Genomic DNA, 21084 nt, shown 5'->3' with positions numbered 1-21084 from the left:
AGTAGCGGACTAACCACGGGATCCCATTAGAACTTTCCTGAACATAGTGGAAATGATACCTTCACTAAATGATGAACTTAGCATCTTTAGCTTGACATTTATTGTAAAATTTACCTACAATACTTGAGGGGCTTTCCAGACACAACAATTATTTATCAATACAAGTATTTATTAATAAAAGTGTAATCTGTTAATAATGAAGTTTAATATCTATCTTTATCAGTAGCTGTACTACAGATAATGCATGTTTAACCTAACACTAACCCTTTTGTATGTGATAGTTAATTTTTCAGATAACCAGGGGAGGGAAGAGAACTGAAATCAAGGAAATACAAATTGAAATGGAGTGTAATTCTTACATGTGTTCTGTTACATCTAGGAGTTAATTGAATAGATTTGTTGTATTTTTCTTTGGGATTTGACTCTTCACTTGTGTTTCTCAGGGAAAGCAGGGATATTGGGGATGCAAAGAATAAGTTGTACTGTATAGGCAAAGGTATGGGTAAGTTAAAGAAAAAAAAAACATATTATTAAAAGTGATAATCTAAGACAATTCTTTGGAACAGTGTCCTTTCTCATATCTGTGGCTGTGGTCCAACAATAATGGTGTTGAAATGTGCGGAAAGATTTGGAGACGAACAGGAGGCCCATCCAGTCGGTAACAAGGTTGAGCAAGACCGCACATGCCGCAGTGACGGTGCTGTTAATGGAATAGTACACAGACCACATGAAAGGCAAGGAAAAGGTGGTTTTAAAATTTCAAGATCAGAGGAACAGCAATTAACTGAAAAGATCTGTTACAGAGCTCTAAGTTTTCCTTTTTAGAGCTGTAAATGTAACTTGTTTTTGTAGATCAAATCCACATATTGATGTTAATTCTATTTAAAAAATAAAATGACTAACGCTGTTGGACATTAGATGATGCTTTGTGTAACATTTGTTTTCACTCAGCTGTAAGGAAAATGCACTACGCGCCTTTATTTTAATTAAAAACTCTTAATGTAGATGAGTTGTACAACAAACATTACAACAAATGCAGCCCCTGAAGTTGCATAACACTTACGTTAAAATTATTGCAGACACAAAAGTAGCTTATGCCTATTATAACACCGAAATAGCAATGTGTTTGCTTTATTTGTCTGAAGGATCTCTGTATGAATCAGTATAATTTATCAATGGAAATAAAAACTGCTATAATACATGTTCAAGCTTAACACGCACCTGCTATTATCGTTTGTTCGTTTGTGATTAAATGCAATTGAGTATCTCATAAGCAGTTACCTTCTCTGGTTTATTTCAATATAAATGCCGTTCTTAAATTCAAATTAACATTAAATTGCCAAGAACATTCAGTTATATATTAACACAAGACAGATAAATGAATAATTATGGCTGACATATTAACGCACTGAACAGACTAATTGAAAAGCTCTGATTCAGAGCACCGGCAGTTCTTGCTAATTTGAACAACAACGATGCTGAACCCTCAGCACCGTACTAAACACAAGTTCATTTGGTCCCCAGCTTTTTTTGGTCCCCAGCAGTTTTCGTTGCATCTGAACTCAGAGCTGGAGATGATCTCCTGATAGTACCGCATTAAGTACTCCGGAGCTTAAGCAGAGCGTGCTAAATCTGAAAGTTCGTTGAAATTGAATGATCTTGACACAGTGGCCTGTCTTGTAATCATGAGCCGAAAAGGTCGAAAGACACATCCTCACAATAAACACCTTTGCATTTCTGGGCACTTGTGCCATCGTTACTAATCTATTCTATCTGCGCTTCCAAACTATTCAATGTTGAGATTTTGACAGCTACATTTATGTATATGAAATACTATGAAGGCAAACATAGGATTACTGGGACTATTAGAAGCAGAACTAGAAGAAAGCAAAAACATTATAGGAGTCCCATTTACTAAGGTGTATTTGCCTAGATTTTAGTTCACTTCACTCCATAGAATATTAATCTACGTCACAGTATGTCCCCCAGAAATCTATCACAAATGATCAAAATGATGACACTTGCTTCAAGACTGGAATACAATTTCAGTTTTATATTTCAATACAGTATATTAACAGTCACTAATGTTTAAATTAAGTTCATATTAACGATATTATTTCAGTAATGCGTTTCTCCGTCATTCAGAACTTTCCCTTGCGATCTGCTTAGCACTGTACTAACTTGGTTAGTGTAGTAACCTCTAGACGGCAGCAGCTGTTTGTGTTTGTTGCAACAGAGGATATATTTTAGTGCAGAGATAGCGACTAATTTCAGCTGCCAAGTCCTCTGCAATTGGTATTAGGAGTGATTTCCTTCGCTTACCTTTGTGCTGGAATCGGTCAGTACGATTCAATTTCTGTGCGGTTCCCCTCTGGTCCTGACCACAGCTCAGTTATACAACGATGATCTGGTGTGCACAATAAATCAGCTATATTATATGTTGCTTTTAACCACAAAAAAATGCATTTGTGTTAGTCAGTTAGGTTAAATATTTTTATATCTGTAGCTTCTCCGATAAGAGGAGAAATCAGAAATGATAAAATGTCTAATTTAAAGCAAACAGATACCCATTTCTCTAACGTAAATGTGGGAGGAGACACTTCTATGGATTTTGTATTGTTTCAAAGTATTTGAAAATGAAATTAGAACATTTCTTGAATCTGTTTAACTGGAAAAAAAGATTGACTGGAAAAAAAGATTTTCAGTCCTAATCAGATTTTAATTTCCTCGAGGGCCACATTTTCTTCGGAAGAAAGGCCAGATGGCCAGACACAGGGAGGGTAGGTATTTTATGATGGAGGAATACGTAATAAACAACACAATTTACACTTATAATAAATTAAATGAAACCCCTTATATTGTAATATTCAAATGAACAAATAAAACTAGAAGAAATATTCACATACATGTGTGCAAATTTAATGCGATATTTGGAATTGCTTCAGTGACAGAATGTCTGTTTCATCTTTGTAAATGTTTGTTCACACAAAATGTGGAGGCAGAAGACAGAAAACTTTAGAAAAGTTGCTCGTGGAATGTTCTTAAAACACCTTTCAGGCAGTGATTTATGTTTAACAAATCATTTTCCTTAAACAGATCCCTATACAAGTCATTCGCAGCAAAGTCAATTACTTCGAGTGGCAATTCAGGCTGAAGATCTTCAACTTCACTTGCAAAAGGGTTCTTGAACAATCTTATGTTCTGTGAGATACTGTTAAAATCTTGAAAACGGTCCTGAAATTTCTGCTTCAAATGTGAAATCACATTTAAAGTGAACGGGATCGGAAAAGGTTCGGCTCATTCATTTCTGTACTTTTCACAAGTTGCGAACTGAACAAAATTGTTTGCTGCCACTTGTTTGTCCAAAAAGAATTATTGTCTGAAGAATTTTTGTCTGAAGGATTTTACGAGTGAAAACAAATCTGAAATTATAAAATTTGAAACAAATCTGAAATTATAGAATAGGTCGTGTCCTTTGAGTCATGAAAATATCGAATTCTGTGCGTAATTCACTAAATCTCTAGCACTTGGGTTTGCTGATCCAGCGAACCCCTCAGTGGTACGGAACGTCCGGATATTCACTTTCGATTTCAGATAGGAAGTTTTTAAACTGACGATGATTAAGGGAGGACTATCGTATAAAATTCACTGTCACTATCCATTACTTCAGATAATTGTAATTTTTTATCGCACAAAGCCTGCTGATGAAAGATGATGAATACAGTGCAAAATAATCGTTTTTTCCCGGGTCTTCTGTGCGACGAGCAGTTGTATTAGATGACAGGTATATTTGTTCGAGCAAAGCAACTTTTTCTTTGTATATGCTGCCCATCAGTAAATGGTTTCCCTGCCTTAGCTATGACGTGCTATTTTGAAACTCGCCCTTACAATGGATTCTGATTATTGTGATCGCTTTTTTAAATATTTCACGCTGATAAATTAAGTTTTTCTTCAGTGCTTCTACTTTATCTGAAATCATTTTGCCAATCACATCTGAGTATTTCTGTGCTTCGTATCGTAATGCCTTCGGATATTATACTCCTTGAGAACAGCGACGGTTTCTCTGCGTATTAAGCACAACGCTTTATATTGCTTTCAATCACGAAATAGTTTTCTCATTAAAAATACGGCACTCTTCGTCAACGTTTCTCCACTTAGCTGACATTTCGATGTAAAAAAACAATGCAAGAAAACTCAAGCACAACAAACGTGAACCTGAGGTAAAGGTTATTTAATTTAACACTTGCGCGTAAGCATGTAGTGGTGACGCTTTCCTCTGTTCTCGGGCCGGATAAAGATACCGTAGGTTGGAGACACTTGGGTTAATCCATTCGATCGCTGCATATTGTTAAATGCGGTGAACTCAGCGTTCTGTATAATGCGAGTCTGTTTAAAACCGTTCCTACAGCTGTATCTGAACAGGAGGAAGCGACAGTTACAAGCTGTACAGCTCTATCCTGTCCGGCGCCCTTTATCCTGGAGTTTTCGATAGTTACGTTTAAATCTCCTGTCAGTAACAAAAAAAGCCTAGACTCCAAACTAATCTCATTTCTTGTACTTGAAACAGGTCCAGAGTGGGGGCTCTCTCTGTTAGTTTCAAAACTATTATTAGTTCAGACTAATTTAAAGCAGAAATCTAACATGCCAGCAATCTGCGCCACACGATACCTCCTTGTCCGAAGGCTGTGCTGAGTTTGAGATTGTGACTGATCGAAACAAATGATCATCTCACCTGTATCCTCCGGTCCTCCTCTGTGGTGCGAATCGGTAAGGTGGTGAAGGGGATTACCGCGCTGGAGTTTTATAAACACACATTTCCTTTCACTTTCGAGTTTTATCATGACTAGAACAGGGAGTAAGTAACTATCCTTCCTTTCACTTTCAACTTTTCATACTGATAAACTATTCGCGGAAATCCCAAAGAAAGAAAACTTCCTATAGAGACTACTACATTTTTCTAATATAAAACTTTGAAATATAAGCACTAAACAGTTAATCAGAACAGGTTTTAGACTACTTTGTATGTTAATTGAATTGTTTCCATAAAACACCTGCAATTGAGACAACTCACATAATCTGGTTATATTAAAGGGTCTGAGGTGCAGCTCATAAACCTGTCTAAATATTGTTGGATTGGGATTGATGGGTTAAACTAGTGTAGCGCCCTTGCCCAGTGATGAGGAGGAAGTTTGGAGATACTGTGGAAATGTCTATAGAGATAGGCCCCGTAGAAATGTGCAGTACACAAAATATGTCAGTTTACTTTGACTTTATCCTGTCCATACAGACAAGATTATCTTATTCTCAGAAACCAACCACACAGTGCTCTATAACCACCAATGAGGGCAATGTCTGACTGCTCTATACAGGGAAAGGTGTGTCTCAAATCTTTATCTGTACCTGGAGACATACTGTATCACCAACAGCCAGTCTCGTCTCTTCTGTTACCTCTAGCATACCTCCTGTCTGACATGATGTAATTTTTTTAACCCTGTGTAGCGTACATTTCTTTACACAGAAAAATACTTAAATTACAATTGCAATCAGCTAACTCCCGTCAGAGTCCTGACTCCTATGTAACAAACAGTTCTTTCCGGACCCTATGCGGACGACACAGTCCGACGGAGTGGGGAAACACTAGGGAAACATCATGCAGAAATACGGGGCTGAAGACAAGGGGGCGTATCCAAGGTGCGCTGGTGCACGGGGGAGGTGTGGCCGAGGCGAACAATCCCAAAGAGTAATCCTTAGAGTATCCAAAACACACGAGAAAGTCCAAAACCAGGAGATCCATCAAAACACGAAGTTAAAACCACGAAGGCCGGGTCGGAACCGGCGGACAGGGAACAGGAACTGTGTTGGAATGTGAGGTGGAATGATGAGTCCTCCGGGGCCGTGGCATAACAGTATGGAGTTTTCTTTCAGCAAGTGAGTCTCCTATTCCTGTGAATTGTGTAGGTCCACATATTAATGCCTGCAGGTTTTCAGTGTGACTGGATTGTTCAGGTGGGTGTTGGTGCTGTAGTGAGTCTCACCTGAGAACCGCTCTGACTCATCTGTAATGGAAAGGAGACTCTGGGGTCTCAGGTGCTGGGTAAGCTAAGCTATCTGAGCTGAGACCTGGGCCGTTAGAAATAACGGACAGACAGGATAAAGTGAAAGTTTAAGCTGTCCTGGACTGCTAATTAAAATAGTTAACACCTCAGTACTACTGTAATAATTTCAGAGGTGAAGCTCAGCCTTATTGTCATGGTCACTGCTAACTGAAGTGATAAAAACCCACTACGGAGGAATAGTTAGTGCTGTTATCTCAGCTGTAGAATCTGGATGCTGTGGTCAGTCTAATGGCCAGGGATGGTGTTCGTACAGATCCCTGTATAGAATAGACTGTACATTTTACTGTAGTACTGTAATATTGAATGTAGTAAACTGTCATATAAGTCCACCCAGTGGTGTGGAAACTTACCTGCTTTTTAAACCAGCTTCAGAAACTATGATGCTGAAGTTTTTTTAAATGGCGATAGATACAGGCCCTGTAGTAATATACAGTATTTCAATAACAGCTGTTTACTTTGGCCTTATCCAGTCAACCAGTGGGGTGTTAACCTGGCCATATAGACAAGATTATCTCATTCCCAGAAACTGACCATGCAGTGTTCTGTAAATACCAGTGAGGACAGAGCCTGACTGCTCAGTACCGGGAATGGCGTGTCTCAAGTCTTTATCTATAGCTGGAGACATACTATATCAACAACATGACATGATGCAGTTGTTTTAACCCAGTGCAGCATACTGCCCTACACACAGAAAAATTAAAAATAGAAACAGCTCAGTCCCATCAGAGCCCTGACTCCCAAAAGTCCCTTAACACACCGTTCACAGCAGCACTCAGGGAGGATACTAGCTGAGACAAAACAGTCTGTTTCTCTGAATGGAAAAGGCCCTGCAAAATATTTCACAGTGCTAAACCACTGCTAGATCAAGGTCTAAGGACAGTCTGACACTCCTCACCCCGAGCTACACTTTAATAATGTTCCTGTTGCTTGTGCGAACTAGAATTCCTTTCCTCATCTGTTACAGGCAAAATCAAGAACATCTCTGAGGCCATGATGGTCAAAACCATCCTAATCATTAACTGAACCCAGTAAATATTTTATCAAGAGCCACTAAGAGGACAAAGTCCTGCCCTTCAGATCACCAGGAAGAGAAGGAGAGAGAGAGATTGCTACACATACAGATGCAGCCATTCAAAATGCGAGGGCGATACCGCATTATTTTCCGGTGCGCTGTATGCAGTCTACCGCGAGTTACCGGTAAATACCCCTAGTTACCGTAAATTCTCCTATAATACGGCAAGCAAAATAATAGTATCCGGAATTTCCGCAAGGTGGAGCTAATAAAGCTCAACCTCTCGTGTTTGAGCTGTCGCCATCAAAGTCTTTAACGAAGATATTACTAATAGTATTAATAATGAATGACCTTGGACAAGCTGTAAGTGTAAACTCAAAAGTATTGCCCTGGTCCACATTCATTTTTTCATTGACCGTCTTTGTAAAAGTAACACCACAGCATTTCGCAATCACGCATTTGTTTCCAATCATGCAAAGTACAGTAATTTATGAGAATCGATTCACCATGCCTTTCACATGCTCATAAAAGAGATTGATTTAGGAGCATAAACATATCACCGTATGCAAACTGTACTGTATACAGTATGTATATGTATATTTAATGTCTTAACTGTGCCCGTTTAAGTATTGAATATTTATATGGAATTTTACCACTGAAGGGAAATCTTAGTGCCTGAGCATAAAAAGAATAGGAGCATACTGCAAAGCGTGTGAAGGCCATAAACGATATTCATTTTGGAACTTAAACATACAGTATATGGCTGGTCTCGGTACTTTAAAGAAAACATACACACCAGTATTCCATTTCTCCCTAAACATTTTAAGCATCGAAGTCTTTAACTAACGTGATACCGGAGTCAACAAGCATACTTTTAGAATTTAATTAAAAGGGAATATAATATGGAATCGCGTATCTAAAGAAATTAATAACGATATGATTATATTCGTGTACTGCGACAGGGCTGCGTAGGGCTGTTTCGCCTCTCTCTTCATGTGAATTCCCTTGTAGCCCACTGGTCTACGTGCTCGATTACCAACTCACGGGCTGTGTGTTCAAATCCAGCTGGTGCTGGACTTTTCTTTTAACAAACATTTCTTCGAAAAAATAGAATAGCAATATTATGGACAATCAATTGACTTTTATATTTCAAAATATCACAACATGATCGATTCCAAGTCATTTTTGATAATGATGAATAGTCACCTTCTTCCCATCTGATAACGGTCCCTGCTTCTGCTTCCTGCTTCTATTGTGTGTGTGTGTGTAATAGAGTAAATTTTTATAGAGAAATGGAGGCTGGACAGTATGCGTTACAATATAAACATTTATATTGATTTAAATCGTGTTTTGATATAAATCGCAAACTCATTTTTTATTATGTGTTTTTTTAATCATAATCAGACTAATGCAACATAAATTGATACAGTATTTTTGTCTTCTAAGTATCTTAATAAACTTTCAGCATAGCTTTCTACCCGTTTAGATTTATTTTTCTTGGGATTTTGGGATCAAACGTGGAAGGATTAGATTGTAATCGTTTTTATTTTTCAAATACGTTTTAGAAAAGTGTAATCTATACCTGCCCAGACTGTACGCCTTCCTTAACCCCGCCCTGACCACTTTCACTCCTGTCCTGCTCTTCCCCACGCACCCCAGCCGGGCTCTTCGGCCTCTGCCCGGGACGAATGTATATTTTGATCTTTACACCCGGCGTGGCACCGAGGGAGCGTCTGCATTTATAACTTAGTTTTTAAAATTAGTCAAGCAATATGAAGCATCTCCTTTAACTTTTAAGTCCCTTAAATACATTGAGCACAGCTTTCTCACCACTTAAGATTACTTTTTGATACCATCCTTACACAAAGCAGAAACTTTCCGATGACATACAGTACAAGTGGAAAGATTACAGATTTTAATCGTCTTTAATTTTGTTACGTTATACGTTTTAGGAACATTTCATCTAAACAAACACCACAAAACTATTCTCGATTGTATTTCTGAGTGTTATGTTACATCTACAGTAGTTCACTGCTTTAAATACATTGAATTAAGAAAGTTAGATGTAGCACTTTAGATCTTTTTTTTCTGAACCAGGGAAAATCTGATCATGTTTCTCTATAACAATAATAAAAAACATTATTTTACATATCACCTTTAAAAGTGGCATCTCAAAGCAAAAACGTAGATGGGAAAAACAGTTAAAAGGGACAAAAGTAAATACCAGACAAACGCAAACGCGTTTTTAATAAAAATGCTTTTATTCATTCAGCAGAGAGTGAGAGGGACATCCAGCAGAGAGAGACACACACACACAGGTTTCCATTGACAAAAGTAATTGTTTTTTTACATTCCTCTTGTCTAACAGGAATGTTTTGTTTGTGGACAGACTGTTAGACGAGAGGAAAAGAGCACCTCTTTCTACGAAGCATTTCGTTGATCCGATCACGAATTATTTTCCAGTCGCACAAAGTAAGGGTTGAGAATCTCCGATTCACCATGCTACTAATGGTTTCCCGGAGATTGCAAGGCAAGGCACTTTTGCCTCTGGACCCATCAAAATTTACAGACATGGTCCACCCCCAGTAAATTTCAAAAGTCACAAGATTTCGAAACATGAGGGTGGCGTAGCGGTCGGCTCTTGTTTTCCCGTCTATGCCGATGCACTGCAAGTACAACCCTCCCTCCATCTCCTGAGTGATGGGTAGCAGTTGGACATCTGGGAGAATTATTTTTCCCACTGGCGTCTGTGACTTCTGCTGTGCTTCCTGGGGGGAGATAGACGACGGGGACAGCATCAACCAATTCCCATGCGGTGGTGAACGGAGAGGCCGGGATGGAGTGTACTGAGGCGGTGTGTGCTCTGCGGGGGGCAGAGCTTCCGCCAGGCATTGCAACCTGCGCGGCGGGGAGAGGCACTTTTCGAGAGACAGCTGCTCAACTGTTTGACTGCTGGAACATACTGTCTCCTTCCTCTGCATTTTCAGGAGTGTCTCTAGCCTCCCAGTCCTCCCCAGTAATGCGTCGTACTGCTCCCGCTGCTGCCGAAATGTCTCCACACAGGTGCTGCTTCTACAGGTTGGCACCCTGGCCAGTGGCCGAGAGCAGAGACCCACGGCCTGTGGCAAAATAACATAATTCATGTAAGAAATAAAGTCACACAGTAGTATTCATCAGTCGCGGAACAGAAGTCAAAATAAACTTTTCTTTTTTTCCGTCTTACCGCTTTCTTTTTTACTGTCCTGGTGGTAGATCGTTTCGCCCGTGCGGTGTTTTCTTGAAGAACAGGCTACAAAGAAATAATTATAATTGAATTTAAAATTCAAAACGGCAATAATACCTTGTAATATACGCTGTAATAACGTATTTCAGATGAAGTCTGCTGTATTTGCTTACCCTTCGCTCTTTGGAAGCTGGGGCGGCAGAAGCACCCCGTCTCTTCCCGTAAAAGGTCTTGGTCTCCATACTGTACTGTGGTAGCTGTAGTGCAGGTTCGCAGTTTTTTTTGTGATGGGAGCTCACCCAATCCCTTTGTGTATTTATGCTATATTCACATGTACGGCTAGAATGTTCATTGGCTTCCAATGAAAGGTGGGTGCCTCTTGCCGAAGTCTGGAGACATTAGAGGCTTGCCACACCCGGACTGTTAAACCAACGCATTAGCACGTCAAAGCCCATTGAGGAGCCGGGCGCAATAATTGTTTTGTCCCTTGATTTACTGATCTGCATTAATTATGGAAATCGAGTTCCTGCTCTTTGCAGACGACCTGGTCCCGCTGTCGCCCACAGAACAGAGGCTGCGCCAGAACCTGGCGCTGCTGGAGCAGCACTGTCAGACCTGGGCGCCGACAGTCAATCTGGACAAGACCAGAGTTATGGTTTTCCAGAAAAAAAGCCAGACCTCAGGGAAACAGGTACAAATTCACACTTAACAACACATTAACACCAAACAACGTTTGTATTATATTCCCTATTAATCAAACTCTAAGAGTATGTACCGGCTTGTCCACTCCTCCCGCCCCTCTCTGTGTACAGTAGAGCCTACTGTCCAGCCAGCACATGTCCACAGACATTCACAACAGTGACTTATCATAAAACGTTTGCACATATAGTTAAATTATTAGTTGTTTTTCAGGAAGTTAAAAAAAACACTTGAAATACTTATCCAGTCTCTCGAAATAAAGTTATTTTTCAAGCAATGCAACAAACGTCTGGCAATGTGTTTTTTTTAATCCAACATTGACAGCCACATCTTAAATCTTGCCAGTCAGCTCTTTTTTCTCTATTTGAATTGTGGCTTACACTTCGCACGACTTTAAAAGCTAGAAAGACAGGTTTCGATTCATATTAGCTGGCGAGCCTTGTTAACAAAAAAACAGACAATACACAGGGAGGGGGAGGTCAAGCCAGAGAGAGAGTTTTTTACCCTCTGTCTAAAAACCCAAATAACCCGGGACTGAGACTCTGGGGGGATCATTGCGTGGTACAGAGCGGAGCTCAGTCAATTCTTATGGAATGTGTTTTCTTTCTTCTTTTTTTCAGCATTGAATAAACCTGTTACTTGATTCATATGGATGCCTGGTTCCGCCGGGGATTCAAAACATTTTTTATTTTTTTTTTAATCGGGTATCAAAGGGAATAGCAGTATAACCCTGTTCATGCACAAACAGTGGCATGTTACATTATTAATTTGGGTGTCTCCTCTTCCCAGAAAGCTCTAAATTGCATTTTGAGCGCGGTTTTTGACTTTTTTTAAATTGCATTTTGAGCGCGGACAGCACATACAAGGGTTAATTGCACAATGAACTGCGCCAAGAAATTTAAAATAGTCTTCTTTAGGTGTGATACAGTCTTTTAATACAGTCTTTGCTGTGCTCTTGAGGGTCCTTGTGGTATTTCGAGCTCTGGTTGAATGATAAGTGTCGCAGTTTAAAGTGTCGCAGTTTATTTATGGGTTGCAATTTAGAAAAAGTCAAAAACCCGCACTCAAAATGCAATTTAGAGCTTTCTGGCAAGAGGAGACACCCAAATTAAAAATGTAACATGCCACTGTTTGTGCATGAACAAAGTAATACTGAGATTTTCCTAAGATACGCGATTAAAAAAAATAAATTTTTTGAATCCCCGGCGGAACACATTCCATAAGAATCAGTGCTTTTATACAGTATATCGCCTTTAAACACATATATTTAAACACGCGTTTACGACTTAAATCAAAACGCGATTCAAATCAATATAAATGTTTACTTTGTAACGCATAGGTGACTATTCATTGTTATTAAAAATACTTAAATTAGATCATGTTGTGATATTTAGAAATATAAATTTGTTTGGTGCGAGTGAGGTTTTATTTAATCTCTGACCAAGGGAAACATTTCATTTTTTCAAAGAAATATTTGTTAAAAAATAAAGTCATAGTTACATGGGATTCAATCACAGACCGTATAACATGGGAATCAGCAAACTAACCCACAGCGCTGCCAGCGCAGTCACATGCTGAGGGCTGAAAAAGCACTACAGAAAAATTATCGACAGACAATGTACAGATTTGATAAAGCTATAAAATAATGTAATTAGGCACAGAACAAGTTTACAGCACAGTACAATAATAAATGCTGACCATGACTTTAGAAGCATAAATTACCTTACACTCAATTTAAACACAGGCTGGCTTTAGCCCTCTAAGCTGGTTCATACAGAAATGTAGAGAACCAGGCTCAGAACACACAGCTTCATTAGCAAATACATATGCAGGACAACTGGAGAAGACGTTTTACAGTGGATGGATTTTTAGAAACATCCTATCAGTGACATCACTGATGTCAACTCCTAGGTAACTCTCGTGTGGATAGTTTCACAAGAATCAGACAAAGGTTTAAGCATCGCTTGTTCTAGATAAAACTGCAAAAAAAAAAAAAACAACCCATAATGTACTTCTTTGCGGCTCTGTTTGCCCAAATCATATATTCACAACGTGAAATTAGAAAATAATATTACGTAACCAAAATCCGCAATATGGAAACAGAACCTGTGCAATTGTTCACAGGTGATGTACTCGTAACATTTTTACAAGACGAACTACAACATTTAAAAAATGACTTGTATGTACTTGATATCTCTAATCAATCCACGGCGATATAGTTAAAGCAGAGTCCCCGCACAAAACGAAACTAAAACGCCCTGGGCATACCGTTTCGCGCTTCTTATCAGATGCTCAAAAGTAATTTGACCGTATGAAATGCATAATATAAACCTAGAAACATATACGTGAGCAGTATTTACGTAGTATCGGTGTCAAGACATACCTCTCAAATACTGTAAATCAAGTTAAAAATATCTCAAGACCGATTCTGGTCATAATGAAACCATGTTTCGTGTATGTTTTCTTTAAAGAACCGAGACCAGCCATATACTGTATGTTTATGTTCCAAAATTAATATTGTTTATGGCCTTCACACGCCTTACAGTATGATCCTATTCTTTTTATGCTCAGCTATTAAGATTTCCCTTCAGTGGTAAAATTCCATATGAATATTCAATACTACAACGGGCACAGTAAAGACATTTACAGTAAATTTTTCTACGACAGACCAACAGACCAAGAGTGCCCCTGTCGGTCAACCAATCACGTACCGCGGTACCCCGCGTCATCTTGCGTCATATTCCGCCAAAATGCGCGACGCCGTAGCCAATTACCTCCAGTACGTGTCTGTACCGGGCACTTTGAATGGCTGCATATGTATAAATTGAATTGTTCTATTTTTCAGGCTTGCATATCATATTTCAGTTAAACCTTTTCTTCTATAGTAATTTCATTTGATATTAAAATTAGTCCTGATTTAAGAATTTTATAATAAGTTTCAGTTTCAGTTTAATCATGCCCAGAAGCTACCAAAACTGGTAACGTTCACATAATGTGTAATGCAAAAGCAGCAGTTGGGGTGGGAAACAAAAGGCATTTCTTGGTATGAATCCTAAAACTTCATAGATGGCGTTCTAGGACTTCTCGCTTCAGATAAAGCTGTCAATACATCATAGATTTCTACTCAATCAATATAAGCAGTGTTATCACCACCGAACGCTAAATATAGATCCTGGCAATAATTCATGAGTTGTTTGTTAGAAAATTGTTTATGGTTTTTTTTTAACATATTTTCAATACCAGACAAAAAGTCGGAAGTTTCAATTTCATGCAACTGATGAAATCTCTCTTCGATGGAAGTTATAAGTACAGTACATCCAAAATACTGCGGAATCAATCAAATTTACACGTTTCTTGTGGATCCAGAAGATCATTTTGAGACTCAAAACATGCCTGTCTTTTCTTTTTTCGAGGACGAAGGAGTAGCAGCAGGAGTAGCAGTTATGGCAAGAACGTGTTTAGAGTTCAGCACTTCTCATTTCTAATGCAGAGCCATCGACTCAGAAAGCACCGCCCTCGATAAAAGAAATTGCAGAATTGGTCTGTTCATGCTGCCTACAGGCTTTGAATTGCTGGCATTTTCTGCAAGCGTTCCTTTTTGAGGGTTCATGAAATTCCTCACATTTGAGCCAACACTAAAATATTTCATTCGGGGTCGCCTAATTCATAGTGCAAACCGAATCTACAGGGGAATGCTGTGGCACATGAAGCCGTTTGTTATTCTGTTGTGAGGTGTGAGGGGCGGAATGCAAATCCAGTTGGTGAATAGAAAATGAAACAGGAGTCACTTCTTGAGCTACGAATTCCAAAAAGTATGAAAACCTGTGCATTTTAACAGTGCAGAATACTCACAAATTGCACTGAGTTGCTTGCTTTCTTCTGCTGCTTTAATATTTCAGTCATTCACTGTAGCACTGGAACAATTCAAGAGAGCTAAAAGCAGAAGCTGTCAGGAGTGGGATTTGAACCCACGCCGCCATTTGGAGACCAGAACACCCAAGCCAGCTGGAAAGACACATGTCCTTGAGTCTGGCGCCTTAGACTACTCGGCCACCCTGACAAGCGAGAGCAGGTGGTGTGCTGAATGCACCAGTAGTTGACTAAACTGAGTTTCCATCCTGAAATGATTTGCTTGCGAAGAGCCAAGTTGCCTTGAATGGATCTTGGAAAACAAATATATGGATGGATTGTTATTCGGTTGTGAGTTTTGAGGGGCGTATTATAAATTGAGTTGGTGAAAAGGCGCTTTTTGTTAGTCTGTCGGGAGGCTGCACAAGGTGTTTAGAGGGAGAACTTCTAAAAGGCAGGCTCTCTATGTTTAACATCAAGAAAGATTTTTTTTTTCTCAATGGAAATGCTCTTTGGCGCTACGTAAAGTAGGGAACAACGTCTGCCGAGACCACTTTTGAGCCAGTGCAAATAGTAATGTGCCACCAAGTACATTAAATATTGGCTGTGGTAGCGAGCTGCTTTTGTTTGTGAAGCTTTTACTTCTTTATGCTGAATCATCGGCAGGAGTAGCTTATTAAATCTTTTCTCATAGCGCTCCATCAAAAATACCTTGTCCATGTTCAAAAGAGATCAGGGGATCTACTTCATGCTTTCACATGGCATACCTTACACGAAAGATTTAAATGGGGAATTGACTGTGCTTCTTGATGTTGTTCCTGTGGTTGCCTTGGTTACAATGGTGAACGTTCTTCCACGTTCTGCTAGAGTATCCACTGGGTGGGCTTTATCAATTGGCTCGGACAGGTCATCAGTGCTCCGTCTCCAGAAAAATAATCAGCACTGTCTTTTTTCTGTGCGCATGACCGTCTTTTAAAACATATAAAATCACGAGTTCATTGATTTCTCCAAATAACAACAATACATTTTAACCCTTCAATCCAATAGTTTTACTCCAAGTAAAAAGCAGCGCAATATATAGAGAGATGACATTCAAAGATTTCAACGTTCTTATTGGATTGCCTGTATGCAGATATCGCTCAGAATTGCTAATATGATTTTAATTCAGTTTTTCTCTACTACTTTCAGAGTCTTTTATTGACCTTGCTGAAGCAGAGAAGTGACAATCACAAATGCGACCAGTTGTGCAGCTGTTTCTGGTTAATAATAATTAATGCAAAATAAAAAACAGCTCCTTGCATTAAGAGCAAGAGCAACCAACGCACTCGCTTGTTGAGTTGGGTATTTTCCGAGCTACTCTTCCTTAGCTGTGTAGAGGTTTGATGGGTTTACTGAGACAATTACTGAGACTGAGGCAGTAATCACGAGGTGGTTCGTTGTGGCTTTTAGAAAATCAATCGTCAGAACAACTAACAACGCACACACACGGGTTCAATACACGAGATACAGTGATTAATATAAATTGTGCACCAAAAATATACCAGTCTGCCTGGATACAAGCGGCAGACCTTACTGTGAGGGTTATCAATATACAAGGTACAGTGCCTTGCGAAAGTATTCGGCCCCCTTGAACTTTTCAACCTTTTGCCACATTTCAGGCTTCAAACATAAAGATATAAATTTTTTATTTTATGTGAAGAATCACCAACAAGTGGGACACAATTGTGAAGTGGAACGAAATCTATTGGATTTTTGAAACCTTTTTAACTAATAAAAAAATGAAAAGTGGGGCGTGCAAAATTATTCGCAAAATTATTCAGCACTCCCTAGACAGATAGGCGCCAATGGATGACCATTGATCATGATAGTTAGGCTTAGCTAAGTGCATCTCCGTTTAAGAGCTGTCCCTTATCAAAAGAAAACATCTTAAATCAGCCTGCATGAATACTTTCTCAGTGGCTGCACCACAGAGAGGGAGAGTGAGATGGGGCCTCATTTAGGAAAGCTCAGCAATGCTTAATTCTGTCTTATTAACAAGCATTGCCGCTACAGCTGTAAACTTATTTGGTGAGCATGGACCTCTGAGAAGGAGTCTGAATCCATCAAGAAGACAGGAATTCTAATATCGCACTGCCGTCTTGTGTACAAAATATTTGTTCAGCTCTAACGTCTGTGTGCGTTGACAAGGCATCTCAAAAGGACGTATTAAATAAGAAAATTATCCTTTCTGTTACCATTCCTGCGGTTGGAGCGTTGTTTCACCCTTTTACGTTCTACAATATTTACAGACAAGGTTTTATCACTGGAGTTGTGAACAAGTGTGCATCAGTCCATGAAAATCATCAGTACTGCTGTTTTACTATGCATAGTTTAATCAAGAGCACTTAAAAGATGCAAAAGATGGATTGTGTTCTGTGAGCACCTGCACATCTCTAAGTCACTTCCACAACCTTCTATGTCGGGGATGTTCAGATGCAGCCATTCAAAATGGGTGAGGTATTTCGCGGCATACCGCGGCATACACGCCCACCGGGGTATCACGCGGTTCATGTGTGTCACGTGACTAACTATCCGGCGTCGCCTTGTAAAACCGCCAGGGGGAGCTTAACGTCTCATGTACAGCATTTGAGCCTTTAATTTTGAACTGTGTATTACAGCATGTTAATCATCAGTCATTAAAATGTTGGTATATTTTATGAAAGCAAGATTGCTCAGTTGGACAAAAGTACACAACCTACCTTTATCAGAAATATTTATGCATCAAAGCCTTTACTGAAGATATTACTAATAGTATTAATAATGGATGACTTTGGACAAGCTGTATACTCAAAGTATAATTTCTTTAGCACATTTGTACAAGCACTTGGAATCTGTCCAAGCCATACTTTGTCAGGCATTTTGTTTTACTTCAACGGGCATAAAAACTTCCTTGCTTTTAACAGGGCGTTTCATAATTTCTAACTACGAAAATGATTTAAAATGCGACACCTATCATGAAAAGAAAAAAATACACACCAGTATTCCATTTCTCCCTAAACATTGTAAGCTTCGAAGTCTTTAACTAACGTGATACCGGAGTCAACAAGCATACTTTTAGAATTTGATTAAAAGGGAATATAATATGGAATCGCGTATCTCAAGAATTTAATAACGGTATGATTATATCCGTGTACTGCGGCAGGGCTGTGTAGGGCTGTATCGCCTGCCTGTTCATGCGAGCTGTCTTGTAGCCTACTGGTCTAGGTGCGTGACTACCAGCTAGCAGGTTGTGTGTTCAAATCCAGCTGGTGCTGGACCTTCCAGTTTTATTTATTTATTTTTTAATCGCGTAACATAAACATATTACTGTATGCAAACTGTACTGTATACAATATGTATATGTATATTTAATGTCTTAACTGTGCCCGTTTAAGTATTGAATATTCATATCTAATTTTACCACTGAAGGGAAATCTTAACATAAACATACAGTATATGGCTGGTCTCGGTACTTTAAAGAAAAAAATACACACCAGTATTCCATTTCTCCCTAAACATTGTAAGCTTCGAAGTCTTTAACTAACGTGATACCGGAGTCAACAAGCATACTTTTAGAATTTGATTAAAAGGGAATATAATATGGAATCGCGTATCTCAAGAAATTAATAACGATATAATTATATTCATGTTGCAAAAGAACTGCAACGGACATAAAAACTCCCTTGCATGGTTTCATTACGACCAGAATCGGTCTTGAGATATTTTTAACTTGATTTACAGTATTTGAGAGGTATGTCTTTACACCGATACTACAGTGCTTAAGTACTGCTCACGTATATGTTTCTAGGTTTATATTATGCATTTCATACGGTCAAATTACTTTTGAGCAACTAATAAGAAGCGCGAAACGGTATGCGTTTTACTTTTGTTTTGTGCTGGAACCCGTGGATTGATTAGAGATATCAAGTCATTTTTTAAATGTTGTAGTTCGTCTTGAAAAAATGTTACGAGTACATCATCTATCAACAATCACACAGGTTCTGTTTCCATATTGCGGATTTTGGTTAGGTATTATCAAATCCAGTGGCGCTGTGTGTTACTTTACTGAGTCCTATGTCACATGGTCTGTGATTGAAACCTGTAAAACCGGTTTAATTCGTCACAGCCAGCACTCTTCAGGTGTGAGGGTCTTCTGCTCAGAATGAAACGCTAAAATGTTTGTGTATATTCTAATGGTAGTGGGGGCAGGGTGTGTGGGAACAGGTTTGGTTGAAATTGCATTGGAGATCTATGTTCTTCACACCTGAAACATTTTCTCTGAAAGCATTTTCTTCGCAGTTTAACCGATCTTGCTACAGCATGTTACAGTTTACTATTATTAACCATATTAATTTTAAGTGCTTAATGTAAAATCTTGTAAAAATACATTTTCATTGTTCAAATATACATTAAGTCTGACTATCATATAATAAGTTAAATACAAAACTAAAGAAAAAATAGGGTTAAATATAATTCAAAATATTTTGCTAACAATGTTAACTGTTTATGAATAATAAAATGTATTAACTAAGGAGTAGGATGGCACAGTTGTTAGTATGTTTTTTGTTTTGTTTCTTTTTCATAAATACAACAGTAGTACCTGATGTCTCAGTGGCTTTCAAAATTAAATTATGCATGCAAACCTGTGAACTAGAAAGATAACTAAGATATCCATCCATTATATTCCATAATATCCATGAAATATATGGCGCCAGGGCACCTCACCGTGTCAGGCCACCAGTGTGTCACACATATTTCAGCGCCATATACGCGATTAAAAAATAAATAAATAAAACTGGAAGGTCCAGCACCAGCTGGATTTGAACACACAACCTGCAAGCTGGTAGTCACGCACCTAGACCAGTAGGCTACAGGACAGCTCGCATGAACAGGCAGGCGATACAGCCCTACACAGCCCTGCCGCAGTACACGGCTATAATCATACCGTTATTAAATTCTTGAGATACGCGATTCCATATTATATTCCCTTTTAATCAAATTCTAAAAGTATGCTTGTTGACTCCAGTATCACGTTAGTTAAAGACTTCGAAGCTTACAATGTTTAGGGAGAAATGGAATACTGGTGTGTATTTTTTTCTTTAAAGTACCAAGACCAGCCATGTACTGTATGTTTATGTTCCAAAATTAATATCGTTTATGGCCTTCACACGCGTTACAGTATGCTCCTATTCTTTTCATGCTCAGCTACTAAGATTTCCCTTCAGTGGTAAAATTCAATATCTACAACGGGCACAGTAAAGACGTTTACAGTAAGTCTTTCTACGACAGACCAACGGACCACGAGTGCCCCTGTCGGTCAACCAATCACGCACCGCGGTACCCCGTGTCATCTTACCTGCGGTACGTGTCTGTACCGCTCACTTTGAATGGCTGCATCTGTACACACATAGACACCGCATCCACTCTTAGGTACAGATACACTATAACTAACACTAATGCAGATACTGCCAATATTACAACACTAACACTATCATCAAACCCTATCATTGTTACTAACACTGACAAAAACAACTACTAGACTAATAATATGTATAATAACAGTAATACTGTCATGAAACCTAACATGATGATGAGTGTTAATACTCTGACACTAACAGTATAATTATCACTAAATTTAACATGAAAACTAGCATTAAAACTAAATTTAAAAGTATCTATCATCACAAAGTCACATGTATACTTGTATTATTAGTAAAACTACCAGATATACTCTCACTAATATTAACATGAATACTAGCATTAATACTGAAACTATCAGTAATGTCATGATCATTAATACTCACATAGACACTACACACAGTCTATTTCCCTGCACTATTTCACTCTTGCTTCCTTCCAATAAGGACGGAGCTGCGGGAGAAAGGGCGTTATAGATGATCAATGTGAAGAGCTGCTGCTGTGCTTTGACATCTGAGCTCTGTGGAAAACGATCTCAATACAATTCTGAAAAACGCGACTCCCAGAACGCCAGCCGAACAAGTCTCCACAGCCGAAGCTGTATCTGCTAGGCGGCGCAGTTGTCGTGCACAAAGAAGGCTTTGAAAAGCATCAAAAGCATGTCATTCCGAGTTGGTCGTTTGTGTTTTCCGTTCAGATGTGAAATACCGGGAGACAGAGAGCGATGTCTTCCTCGTTAGAGACCGTGG

General features: G+C 38.9%; 1 long non-coding RNA gene and 1 other non-coding gene across 3 annotated transcripts in view; both read right to left on the bottom strand.

Annotated features, from left to right (window-relative positions):
- Positions 1-4862, bottom strand: part of LOC138242997 (uncharacterized) — a 31234-nt gene extending 26372 nt beyond the window's left edge. For both annotated transcript variants that reach the window (XR_011191862.1, XR_011191863.1), the window contains exons 1-2: positions 4733-4862; positions 2323-2407 (exon numbers count right to left, since the gene is read on the bottom strand). This is a non-coding gene — a long non-coding RNA (uncharacterized lncRNA). The remainder of the gene's footprint in view (positions 1-2322; positions 2408-4732) is intronic.
- A 10135-nt stretch (positions 4863-14997) lies between these two features.
- Positions 14998-15110, bottom strand: trnal-caa (transfer RNA leucine (anticodon CAA)). Its single transcript has 2 exons — positions 15073-15110; positions 14998-15043 (listed from the first exon to the last, which is right to left on the bottom strand). It is a non-coding gene; the product is annotated as a tRNA-Leu (tRNA).
- Between the last annotated feature and the right edge of the window lie 5974 nt (positions 15111-21084).

The sequence above is a fragment of the Lepisosteus oculatus genome, chromosome 14 (assembly GCF_040954835.1).
Source record: "Lepisosteus oculatus isolate fLepOcu1 chromosome 14, fLepOcu1.hap2, whole genome shotgun sequence".
NCBI classification, from domain to species: domain Eukaryota; kingdom Metazoa; phylum Chordata; class Actinopteri; order Semionotiformes; family Lepisosteidae; genus Lepisosteus; species Lepisosteus oculatus.
This window is presented reverse-complemented; position numbering and strand designations above follow the sequence as displayed.